The 13,055-nt window shown below is 47.1% G+C and overlaps 1 long non-coding RNA gene across 1 annotated transcript in view; it reads left to right on the forward strand.

Moving 5' to 3' along the window:
- Window positions 1-12,680, forward strand: part of LOC132590871 (uncharacterized) — a 20,124-nt gene extending 7,444 nt beyond the window's left edge. Inside the window, exons 2-4 of the long non-coding RNA XR_009556771.1 lie at window positions 4,356-4,418; window positions 7,018-7,095; window positions 12,177-12,680. This is a non-coding gene — a long non-coding RNA (uncharacterized LOC132590871). The remainder of the gene's footprint in view (window positions 1-4,355; window positions 4,419-7,017; window positions 7,096-12,176) is intronic.
- The last annotated feature ends 375 nt before the right edge of the window (window positions 12,681-13,055 follow it).

The raw sequence follows: 13,055 nt of genomic DNA on the forward strand, positions 1-13,055 counted from the left end.
GTATGTATTGATCCTGTAAATCTGTCTTGTACCTGGTCAGGCCACTGATTCATTTTTAGTCCAGTATTGACTGCTCTGTACAAGGGAATGGTTTTCCCACCATACTCTCTTGGGTAGAGCTGTTCCTCTACCTGCCACTAAAGTCCTTTTTGAAATGGAGAAAGGACCTGAGACTTTCTATGCATGCTAGACCCATAAGATATGGTCCCTTCCCAACATATAAGGAACTTCCTTTTACTGAGTCAGCTTTTCATCCATCTTACCCAGTGCTGCCTTCTCTGGCTGAAGAAGAAGACCGTAGATTTATACCCTTCCCTCTGAATCAGAGTCTCAAAGCGGTTTACAATCTCCTTTATTTTCTTCCCCCTGTGAGGTAAATGGGGCTGAGAGAGATCTCCCAGAAGCTACCCTTTCAAGGGCAGCTCTGCGAGAGCTATGGCTGACCCAAGGCCATTCCAGCAGCTGCAAGTGGAGGAGTGGGGGATCAAACCCAGTTCTCCCAGATAAGAGTCTGTGCACTTAACCACTACACCAAACTGGCTCTCATAAGAAAGATGGAAAGTGGTTGTCCCAATATACACAGCTAAGGGTCTTTCCCAGCTCTGCTACATGAGATCATGTATATGTTGGAAACTGAGCCTGGGTTCGTCTGCACGCAAACCATGTTTTCTGGCCTCTTCCTCTTATTCACAATGAACAAATTACTCTTGACTGCACTACCAATGCAGCTAGTGTGTGGAGCATAAGGGGTGTTTTTCATGGTTATTCCCAAACTGTATCTCTGGTTCTTGAAAAGGTTTCTGAATTTGGTTCTCAGGTGTTTTCTTTAAGGTAGTGTTTGATGTTCTTGTACATGATCTAGCAGCTTTTTGGAATTAAGCTAGCAGGGAGGCTCCTGTTGTGCTTTGTTTTATATAACTTGTGCCCTCAAATCTGGGTTGCAGACTGTTCTTATTACTATCTGTGCACATTTCTAATAAATGCAATGTTTAAAAATGTTGGGTTGCATCAATGAGCTATAATGGTGAGGGGCATAAGTTTAGGGGGAGAAATGATGGGGAGAGGTGAGTGTTAAACTCTTACTCTGCCTTGTGCTGTTAACCACACCATCCAATAGTGCTTCGACTCAGCTACTTCTTATCCTAGTGGGACTTATTTTCTGCTTGGGGGAAAAAGGTGGGGTGGGGTAGGGGAGGCCATTCAAGTCCCAGCCACCATTTAAAAGTATTTGATTCATTTATATCCTTCCTTTCTCTCCTATGGTGACCCACAGTGACTTAAATCATTCTCCTTGCCTCCATTTTATCACATCCCACTGCATCTATTGGCATTTTATCCATGGATATTTAAGTTCTGGTCTTTGATTGTAATAAAGCTGAACTGAACTAACTACTGGGAATTTGTTTAGCAACTGGGTTTGAAGACACCAGGGATTTTTGCCATTGTGTCTAGTTCCAGACCTGCTTTGGTTGCATTGTGTGGCAGTTTTAAGAAATGTGGCACAGCACCCCTTTCAGTTCAAGAAGGAGACAGTGGGCATTTGGACAAGGCGTTTGGACAATTACTGGAAAGTCCCATTGCATGCCATTTCTCCTTCTGAAGTCTTTTGACAATTGCAAGGTCAAACAAAGGAACACATCCCATTGTCCCTCTGGGGTTTCCAACCTTCCAGTCATTACTGTGTGCAGTCAATGTGCCATTTGGAATGATGCCCCTTAGGTAAGGGCTGCACACATAATACCCCAGAGTTTAATGCAGATGAACTCTGCTCAGATAGTATTTATTCAGGCAGTATGTTGGGGGCAGTTCAAGCCACACTTTTCTTTAAAATGGTTTCCAGCCAAGATATATGAATTGAGTGGAAAGATACTTGGGATTTGCCATCGCTTGTCTTTCCGCTACAGTAATTTAAATGCTGTGGAACTAATTGGTGGTTTGAGCACTCTACTTTGAATTAATGTGTTGTGTAATGCTGGCTCCAAAGCTTTACAGGCCACCAGCTTGCTGCAACTACTTCTAATCCTGCTTACTCCACATCTAGTATTGAAAAGTCACCAGCTATGGTCCACAACCCCCTCTCTCTGCAGCCATAAAGTCCAGAAACTTGTGGATTTGGGAGTGGGGGGCATATATAAATCTTTTCTTTTCAGAATGCTGATCTAAGTAAGTAAATGAACAGGAATAATCATAGCCTGTGTGAGCATGCCCTTGTCTCCAAAATCTAGTAACTAGAGAGAGATCATATCTAAGCTTGGAGACTGGCATGTGCACCAGACCATAACCTTGGACAAGTGGTATAGAAAATGGCTGTCCTGAGGGGACGTATTTCTTTCCTGTCTGTAGAAGACCTTACCACACAAATTGTGGTTGTAGGTACTCCCCCTCTGGGTATCCATACTTTCATCTAGGGTTCCCTGTCCTTTTAAAATTATACCTCTCTATCTCCTTTAAGTTTTGTGCTTTCATTTGTATGGCAGATGGTCACTTTTGGACAGAATATACACACACGCAAGTTAATGCTGATTTATTGATGCATAAATATTGAAAAATGCCTTGTGAGGAAAAACTCAATGCAAAGGAGAAGAAAATAGTGTGAAATCACATTTAGTTCTCACAAATGAGAAGTGAAATCAAAACAAGAATACGGGGGGCAAAACTATAAGGACGAGGTTCAAAATTGTCCCTGCATTCGATGTGATGGGCTGGTTCAGCCTGGGCTTTTCCTTATGGAGAATCTTTGTGGGTGCAGCAACATGGAGGCAGTGGTGTCAGGCTGTGATGACAGGCACCACTTTCTGGTGGCCTATTTTTGGCCACTTGCATCAATGCAGATTGCTGCTGAGAAGTGGTGTGTGTAAGTCTGATTGCACGGTTCTCGTTTTAACCCCCCCCCCTCCACGCAGGGCCACTTTTCATGAAGAATGTCAGGTGTCTGCATCAACCTAATGATTACAAATTGTACATAATCCCCAGGGAAACTTTTTTTTTATCATCACTCCCTTCCAACAGCACAACATCCATACATGGCACTCCCTTAAAAACATAAGAGCCTTGCTGGGTTAGGTGATCCATCTAGTCCAGACTCCTACTTCACACAGTGGCCAGCCAGTTGCCCTGGAAGGCCAGCAAAAAGGCCATAGAGGTCAGGGGCCTTTCCCAGATGTTGCCTCCTAGCACTGTATCCAGAGGTTTACCACCTCAGGATATGGCGATTCCCATAGCTAGTAGCCACTGATAACTTGCTACCCATGAATCTGTCTAATCTCTGCTGCACACTCTCAACTGCCCTGTGAGGTAGGTTAAAATAAGAGAAAATAATAGAATCATGGAGTTGGAAGGGACCTCCAGGATCATCTAGTCCACCCCCTGCACAGTGCTGGAAATGCCTGGTCCTAGGTCACCTAGTTAGTTTAATGGTGAACAGGGGTTTGAGTCGCACTCTGCTCTTAAAGTGATCACTCATTCTAATCATTACATTACACTGGGTGTAGTAGAATATTCTGCACAGAGGCACATAGCTTTTGTGGCTGCTAGGCTACTCTTAAGCATATCTATGTTTAACCCCTCTGCCATGTTTCAGCTCATATAGTTTTACTCACACACACACACACACTTTTACACAGATTCAAAGTACTGGAGTAGGAATCAGTTCCGACTGGCTTGGAATCCGGGTGTGTGGCCTAATATGCAAATGTTTTCTGCTGAAGCAATGGTGCTGTCGGGGGATGTGGCCTGATATGCAAATGAGTTCCTGCTGGGCTTTTTCTACAAAAAGAGCCCTGTGTTTACATATCATAATGATAACCTTAATGATTTCTGAGCCTCTGATTCCAGCAGCTGCAAAGAAACAATTTTTCTGTTCAAAAGCCATTTGTGCTAGGAGCTGCTTTGACATCCTATGGCAGTGAATTCTTGAATTCTCTATAGAATAATTCCTGGGGGAGGGGGTTTGGGAGGGGGAGCTCTCCAGCTGGTTCTCATAACCGCAAGGCAACTTGGTGACTTTTAGTCAGACTGGTTGCTGCTGGATTATTTGACTGCTGTTCCTACCCAGTCTGTTATTCTGGGAACCCGCCTCCCACGCCCTGTCGAGGCCAGCCACTGCCACAGCCTTCCCTCTGTTGCCGATCCTCCTGTGGAAGAGGAGTTGCAACGTACCCTGTCAAGGCGGCGCTGAAAGTTTCAGATAACACTCCTCTGCTTGCCAAACACACACACGTTCTCTGTTGCCTCCATTCTCTCCTCCTTACACATCCTGCCCCTTTTGCAGTTTAGCCTAAGAAAGAATTAAATGCTTGAGGATTATCTGAGTGTTAAAGCCTCTGCCTGATTTACCTCCTTTTGTCTTCTTTCAGAGACACGCAACAAGCCAGAGACCAAAATGACAGATTCAAAGTACTTCACCACTACTAAGAAAGGTAATGCTTTCCAAGGGGGTGGTTTTCAGAACATGGAGGTGCATGCGCTATTCAGTTTGCACAAACAGCAGGTGAGAAGATAAAATTGTCTGTGAACTGAATTTGATTGACATTGCATGGCTGAATGCTCCTAATTTTTTTTAAAAAAAATCTGTGCATAAGAAGTACCAGGCTGAGAAGAGCGTTTTTTCCCTGTCTGTTTCTGAAGTACCGGCTGTACATACAGGGAATTTATTTCCCAAATGGGAAGTATTCAACTATGCAATCTCCCACCTGAAGTGTTGTAACCCAGGAACAGTTTTGTGCTTTCATCTGCTGCTTGTGTTTGGGTACAATGACATGAAATAAAGTTTTTAAGTTTGTGTTCATTTCCAGAGCAGAAGTGCTCACAAATTGGTTGCTATAAAACAGGGGTGGCCAACGGTAGCTCTCCAGATGTTTTTTGCCTACAATTCCCATCAGCCCCAGCCAGCATGGCTGATGGCTGGGGCTGATGGGAGTTGTAGGCAAAAAAAATCTGGAGAGCTACTGTTGGCCACCGCTCCTATAAAACATTATTGGATTACAGCTATCACTTAGGGGCATAATCTGCCACTGCTCCTAGTGATGTAGCATTTATTTTGCATTCTGCAGTTTTGTTTGCTTAGAGATGAGGGAAGAGGCTGTAACACAAATGAGTTTTTCTTTGGGTGGGAGTTCCTGAGTAAGAACCATGGAGAAGACTGCTTCCTTTCAGCCAACCTAGTGCAGAGTTAGATTGTGCAGTGTGATGGCCCGTGTGCCCAGACCATGCCAGAAATTCCAGTTCAAAGGGGAGGACGAGCACACAGCCGGCTTAGTTAACGCATGCGTACAACCCCCCCGCATGTCCCTCACTTTTGCTACCCAGGTGTAGAACTGTGCACATACTCTTGTTGAATTGCATCTTGTCCATTTCCACTCACATTTCCACTGTGTTCAGATCTCCTTGAAATCTACCGGTATGCTGCTTCTCCTCCAACTTGGTGTTACCTGCAGATTGAATGAGTAGTCACTCTACCCCCCCATCCAGATCATTTATAAAAATATTGAAAAGTATTGGGCCTGGAATTGAGCCCTGTGGCACCCCGCTGGATACATCCTTCCAGTCTCATAAGATGCCACTGACAGCTATTTCTGGGGTGTGGTTCTCTTATCAGTTCCCTCTCCACCTAAAATGTCCTAGAGTCCAGTCTGCAGTTTCCCATCAGAACATCTTGGGGAGCCTTGTTAAAAGCTTTACTGAAATCCAGGTAAACAAGGTTCTGTAGGAGAGGTGTTCAGAGTAATTTCAGAGGAGGCCTGGGAGGGAGTGTGCCGGGGGAAGAGGTCAGGGGTCTGCTGTTCAAACAAAGGCACAGATCATGTTTGGCTTACATAAGCACCAGTCTCATGTCAGTTAGATCTTTATGGCCTTAGAACTGCATAACCAGCCACAGTGTGAACATGGGGGTCCCTCATCCCTGTACAGCTACGGTCACCTCGAGGTTGGATTACTGCAATGCCCTCTACATGGGGCTGCCCCTGTGCCGGACCCGGAAATTGCAGCTGGTGTAGAATGCCGCGGCCCGGCTGTTATTGGGCCTCCCAAGATGGGGGCACATTCGGCCGGGTCTTCGGGCTCTGCACTGGCTTCCAATAATATACCGAGTCCGGTACAAGGTGCTGGTCATTACCTTTAAAGCCCTATATGGCCTGGGACCTGCCTACCTGAGGGACCGTCTCTCCCCGCACGTTCCCCAGAGAGTACTGAGGTCTGGGATTCACCATCCCCAGGCCCAAGGAAGTGCGCCTCAAAACAACTAGAGACAGGGCCTTTTCCACAATGGTCCCTATGTGGTGGAACTAGCTACCGGAAGAGGTGAGGGCTCTGCGGGACCTTACTCAGTTCCGCAGGGCCTGTAAGACGACCCTCTTCCGGTTAGCCTACGCCTGACTGGACAAATGTAGCTTTCTGGATTCTAGATTTTTGTGATTATACTGTATAGTTTTAATGCAAAGCGTAAAATTTTAATGGTTTTTAGGTTTTAAACGCTTGAATTTAAATGTATTAATTTGTTCCGATTTTATTGTTTTATTGCTTGTTGTAAGCCGCCCTGAGCCACTTGTGGGAAGGGCGGGATATAAGTTACGGAATAAATAAATAAATAAATACAGCTGAGCTCTGATGTCCAGAATTGATGTCAGCTCAGCATTGAACATGTTGTTTCTGAGCTTTATCAGTCTGAATATTCACCACTTGTGTCACTAACAAAACTTTGCAAATGCTTCCTTGATTGTGGGGTCTGGGCTTACCTGGTGCAACTGCACCACTGGTTGCTCATGACTGCATTGGTTCCTACAATCCGGGGAATGGCTCATAGATGGCGCTGCCAGTTTATAGCAGAGTACGTATCTGAAACAGTTTTGCCTGACTTACCATTGACTGTGTGTGTGTGTCACTGCCTGTCTATTTGAAAGGATGTTGCTCATACTTTAACCTGCCGAATGTTGTGAGGACTGCTAGCAATTTATCTGACCAATACTGTTCTAATACCTTTTTCTCATCTCTGCTTGAATCATTTGTGGTATATATGAGCAGCCTTCGGAATACAGTTACTACCTTGGCTCAGGATCTCGGGCTTCTTCTAGAGCTAGTTCTGCTCGTGCGAGTCCAGTGGTGAGCATCTCTTTCCTCCTCCTCTTTGACCCGTTGTGCGTGTCTGTCTGTCTGTCTGTCTGTGTCTCTCTCTCTCTCACTTTCTCAGCTTATCTGTACAAGGCTGCTGTACACTGCTTATTGAATTCAGATTAAAAGACAAGGTTAAAGTTAACTGACCTTTGCAAGCTAATGGAACATTAGACTGTTAACACTTTCCCCAGTTTCACAGGAGGCTCCGCTCCTTGTGGACATTGTGTCATTATTCCGTGATATAAGAGGTCGGCCTCTGCTACACATGCCTGTCAGCTTTGCATTCCTTGTAATTCCCTGAAGGCAAACTGGAAGATCTGTGATTGGTCTCCTGTTTTCAAATACTAAAAGTGTTGTGTGACTTGAATCAGGGCAGATAATGGTACTCAGGTAGGGTGGGGGACCAGAATGTGTGTTTGGCTTTCACCTGTGCTGATTTCCTGATCTGAATTTCCTCCTTTCAAAAACAAAGCCCTATCAGTTCCCCCCAAAGTTATAGGCCAGTGCGGAACAACGGTATTAGAAACAAAGCAAAGACACCTCTTCTTCCACATTCTTCTCTCTGTTTCCTCTGGGGCTATAATAGGAACTGCTTCAGGAGAAGTTTGCTTCTGTTGGTCCTTCCTGATCTTTTTCCTGGTGGGGCATGAAAAAAGGGAGAGTCAGTGAGGACCTAGAAATCACCATGGTGATCTATCTCAGTGGAAGAGACATTCTGGGGAGGGGTCGTAGCGCAGTGGTAGAGCGTCCTTAGTATCACCAGCCTGGGGGACAGGGTAGAGGGAAGACGGGGAAGAGCTGTGCCAGAGACCCTGAAGGACTGCTGTGAGGCAGGGCAGGCAACCCGGACCTTGTAGACCAGGGGGGCTTCTGCCCAGCAGAAGTCAGATGATCTACAGGTGATCCTGAAGGACTGCTGTGAGGCAGGGCAGGCAACCCGGACCTTGTAGACTAGGGAGGCTTTTGCCCAGCAGAAGGCAGATGATCTACAGGTGACCTTGAGGACTGCTGTGAGGCAGGGCAGGCAACCCAGACCTTGTAGGCCAGGGGGGCTTCTGCCCAGCAGAAGTCAGATGATCTACAGGTGATCCTGAAGGACTGCTGTGAGGCAGGGCAGGCAACCCGGACCTTGTAGACTAGGGAGGCTTTTGCCCAGCAGAAGGCAGATGATCTACAGGTGACCTTGAGGACTGCTGTGAGGCAGGGCAGGCAACCCAGACCTTGTAGACTAGGGAGGCTTTTGCCCAGCAGAAGGCAGATGATCTACAGGTGACCTTGAGGACTGCTGTGAGGCAGGGCAGGCAACCCAGACCTTGTAGACTAGGGAGGCTTTTGCCCAGCAGAAGGCAGATGATCTACAGGTGACCTTGAGGACTGCTGTGAGGCAAGGCAGGCAACCCAGACCTTGTAGACTAGGGAGGCTTTTGCCCAGCAGAAGGAGATGATCTACAGGTGACCTTGAGGACTGCTGTGAGGCAGGGCAGGCAACCCAGACCTTGTAGACCAGGGGGGCTTCTGCCCAGCAGAAGTCAGATGATCTACAGGTGATCCTGAAGGACTGCTGTGAGGCAGGGCAGGCAACCCGGACCTTGTAGACCAGGGGGGCTTCTGCCCAGCAGAAGTCAGATGATCTACAGGTGATCCTGAAGGACTGCTGTGAGGCAGGGCAGGCAACCCGGACCTTGTAGACCAGGGGGGCTTCTGCCCAGCAGAAGTCAGATGATCTACAGGTGATCCTGAAGGACTGCTGTGAGGCACGGCAGGCAACCCAGATCTTGTAGACCAGGGGGGCTTCTGCCCAGCAGAAGTCAGATGATCTACAGGTGATCTTGAAGGACTGCTGTGAGGCAGGGCAGGCAACCCGGACCTTGTAGACTAGGGAGCCTTTTGCTCAGCAGAAGGCAAATGATCTACAGGTGATCCTGAAGGACTGCTGTGAGGCAGGGCAGGCAACCCAGACCTTGTAGACCAGGGGGGCTTTTGCCCAGCAGAAGGCAGATGATCTACAGGTGATCCTGAAGGACTGCTGTGAGGCAGGGAAGCCAACCCAGGCCTTGTAGACCAGGGGGGCTTTTGCCCAGCAGAAGGAGATGATCTATAGGTGACCTTGAGGACTGCTGTGAGGCAGGGCAGGCAACCCGGAACTTGTAGACTAGGGAGGCTTTTGCTCAGCAGAAGGCAGATGATCTACAGGTGATCCTGAAGGACTGCTGTGAGGCAGGGCAGGCAACCCAGACCTTGTAGACCAGGGGGGCTTCTTCCCAGCAGAAGTCAGATGATCTACAGGTGATCCTGAAGGACTGCTGTGAGGCAGGGAAGCCAACCCAGGCCTTGTAGACCAGGGGGGCTTTTGCCCAGCAGAAGGAGATGATCTATAGGTGACCTTGAGGACTGCTGTGAGGCAGGGCAGGCAACCCGGACCTTGTAGACCAGGGGGGCTTTTGCCCAGCAGAAGGCAGATGATCTACAGGTGATCCTGAAGGACTGCTGTGAGGCAGGGCAGGCAACCCGGACCTCCGTAAAGCAGTGGGTCTTTTGCTCAGCAGAAGGCAGATTATCTACAGGTGATCCCTGTTGAAGAATCCTGAGCATCCTAGATAGGAGAGCCACTGTGCAAAAGGTATTGGCATTGAAGGGGGAAGCACCAGAATTAGAAGTAGGATGTGGAAATGAAAGAGATTGGCCGGGGCTGACAAGAGAGATGCTGCAGGACAATCTCCTTGCTTCAGAGGGGGCAATGCAGCATGTAAGAAGTGCCCTAAGCACACAAAGTTGCAAAGTGTCATCACGACACCCAACTCAGAGAGTGACTGTTCTCTCCTCTGAATAAGTGAAACTTCTCTTTCAAAAACCAAGACTGCAAAATTTATACTGGATTATCAGGTTATAGTTTGTAATAGCACTGTTATCCTTTTGATACCTTTTGTGATACTCTGAAAGTTAGCTTTCTATTTACTGTGGTGTTGTGCATAAATTGCTAGTTCTTACTTTAGTCGTGTGGACCATTTTTTCACTGTCTTGATTTATATGCTTTATAATTCAAATGTTTAGCTGAATGAAATTATGCATGGCTACATCTGCCAGCAAGGTGGGAGTAGCAAGAGGTTGGTCTGGACATTACTTCACTTTTTTGAGAATGGCAGTTGTGGTTAGAGGAAAGAAACAGGGAAGCTTCAAGGCATCACACCATGTGGCAGCCAGCTGTGTGTGTGTGTGTGCTTCACTCAGGCTTTATTACAAGTCATTGTGCGGAAACCTTTGAAAACATGGCTAGGGAAGAGGACAAGTGGACAGAGCCAAGATTAAACTGGAGGCTGCAGTTGGAATGGAGCATCTTGGTCTCCCTTTCTGTCTACAGTGTGTGTCTCTTAAGGGTTAAGCTGAACAGTCAGTTCATAGCATTTCTGTCTGACAAAGAATGTAAATATAAGTTTCTGAAGACATTTTATTCTTTTCTTCAAAATTTATACACTGCCTGGCTCATCTGCTCTGGCTTATTGTTAACAGTAAAAACAATGATGCCAGTTGTGCAAAGTCCTTGTTTGCAGTGGAAATGGGGGTTGGTTCACTGGTCTCCGTCTCAAGCTGCTGGCCCTCAGCAAGGACTTGGGCTCTCTCCACACTGCTTTCCCTTTCTCTGTAGTCTCCGCTGCTGCAAACAGCATGATGATGTCAGGTGCTGCCCAGTGGCCTGAAATCCTGAGCCAAATTCTTTCTGGCTGTAGAGGTTCTGCCCACAAGGCAGGCAGGCCAGCCGGCCGGCCGGCCAACCTCTTCTGCCTCTTGTCTGTGCTCTGTGGACACGTGGGTGCAGAGACCAGAGGACTCAAATGTCAGGAAAACAGTTTAAGCACATCTGGATGCAAGTGTTGCACTGCGTTGGAGCAACAGCCCCTGAGTGTCAGAGGGAGGGAGATGGATAAACACATCCTTTGCCCCTAAGAGAAGCAGGTAAATCTACTTAGATATTCTGGAAGGATTGTCTGAGGTTGAGGCCATCCCAGTTACTTTCCCCATCTAGCTCTTTGCTCCTTTCAGAGGGTGTCTGTCCGGAATGGCCGCTTCTAAAGGCTTGGTGAATTCCCATCATTTTTCAAGGTGGATGGCAACTCCCTTGAGTGACCCCTGGGCCAGCCTCTTCCCCCACAGGATGCCAACAACACCCTTCAACTTTGGGAATTCACCAGACTGGTGGCTTTTGTGATGGACGGGCCTGCCTCTCTCCTGTGACTTACTGAGCTCGCCTTCATTCAGAAGCCCCCAGATGAGCCCCCAGACGAGAGGCATTGACCAAGAGCCTGCCTGCCTGCAGTAGGGTTCTTGGAGCTTAACCTCTTAGCATTTAAGGAGCAAAAGCCACATTAACAGTCAAAGTGGAAAGTTCTTACATTAAATGTTATATCTTCACACCAGTAAGAACAAATGAAAACAAAATAATTATCTATAAAACATTACCAATAAAAACAAACCAAAAACTCTTCTGATTTAATTTCAACCTGTTGGTTCTGTTCTGACCTTCTGGGGCCACAGAAAACATCTCCGACCATCCTCTATAGGACAGCCCTTCAAGCACTTGAAGACGGTGATCAGATCACCTCTCATTTGTCTCCTCTCCAGGCTAAACGTGCCCAGCTCCTTCAGACTTTCCTTGTAGGACCTGGTCTCCAGACCCCTCACCATCTTTGTTGCCCTCCTCTGGATGCATTCCAGCTTGACTGTGCTATAGTCAAATGTAGGCTCACTCACAATTTTAATGCTACTAGTCCCCCCCCACACACACACACACAAGGTGGAATTTTTGCTCACAATGCTGTGGAGCGCAGAGGGAACATTGGTCAGCACCACAGTTTGGGGACCTGTGTGTTCCCTCCTGTGCCTCTCGCACTTTCTTGGCTGGCAGCTTCTGTCTAGGAGAGTGATGGGCCTCTAGAGGCTCATCCCCCCAGCTAGTGCGCCTTGGCTTGGTCAGAGAAGCCATATATGGAACACTTGCTTTGCAATTGGCAGCAGTCTCCCCCAAAGGAGGGAGGGAGGAGCACCATTGCTCTTGCCTCTTTCTCTTTTCCCAGGCCTCCTGTCCCAGTTCAGCCTGCCCCCCCACCTGCCTGCCTGCAATCTTCTTTGGGATCCAGACACACAGTATGAGAATCACAGCCACAACTGATGGCACCACACGTGACAGATGCCCTTCTGTTGATACAGCACTGCCAGTCTGCATAGCATGTCAATTGTTTGCTGCCTTCATGTTAAGCTTTCAGAGGTTATTGGACTGTTCACATGGGAATGTGTGATATTGATGTGAATGGCCTGGGCTACTTAGCCCTGGGTAAAATTACTTAAAACAGCGACATTGTTGAAGTATTCTGGAATTGGACTGAACTCTTTTAATTCTGAATTAAACAAAAAAGGGCACACCTAAATGTGGAAGAGTGACAGAAAATGGCCATTTGTTAATATGCAAGAGAGAGAGAGAGATGACCTTTATTTGCATTAATGTGAGAATACAGTATACTTTAAAACCAACAGAAACACTATAAAATATAATAAAACCTTAAAAACCAGCAAAAGTTAAATGACATAAAATAGCTGTGGACTATGCATGAGTAAAAGCCTCTCTGATTTGGATCGCAACCTGTAAAAAGCAAGCAACATGAGTAGTGACAAAGTTGTGTTTCCCGTTGTCAGAAAGGCCTTGATGGTCGGAGAGCAGTGCATCTAGGTATCTTGCTCGTGGACTGCTATAGAAAGAGCAGTCCAGAAGAACATGAGAGACTGTTTCGATGACTCCTTGGCTACAAGGGCATCGTCTATGCAAGAGCATATTGTGGTCATTCTTGAGCTGACTGCCTGGTAAGAGAGCCAGTTTGGTGTAGTGGTTAAGTGTGCGGACTCTTATCTGGGAGAACCGGGTTTGATTCCCCACTCCTCCACTTGCACCTGCTGGCATG

This window comes from Heteronotia binoei, unplaced genomic scaffold, assembly GCF_032191835.1.
Source record: "Heteronotia binoei isolate CCM8104 ecotype False Entrance Well unplaced genomic scaffold, APGP_CSIRO_Hbin_v1 ptg000890l, whole genome shotgun sequence".
NCBI lineage: Eukaryota > Metazoa > Chordata > Lepidosauria > Squamata > Gekkonidae > Heteronotia > Heteronotia binoei.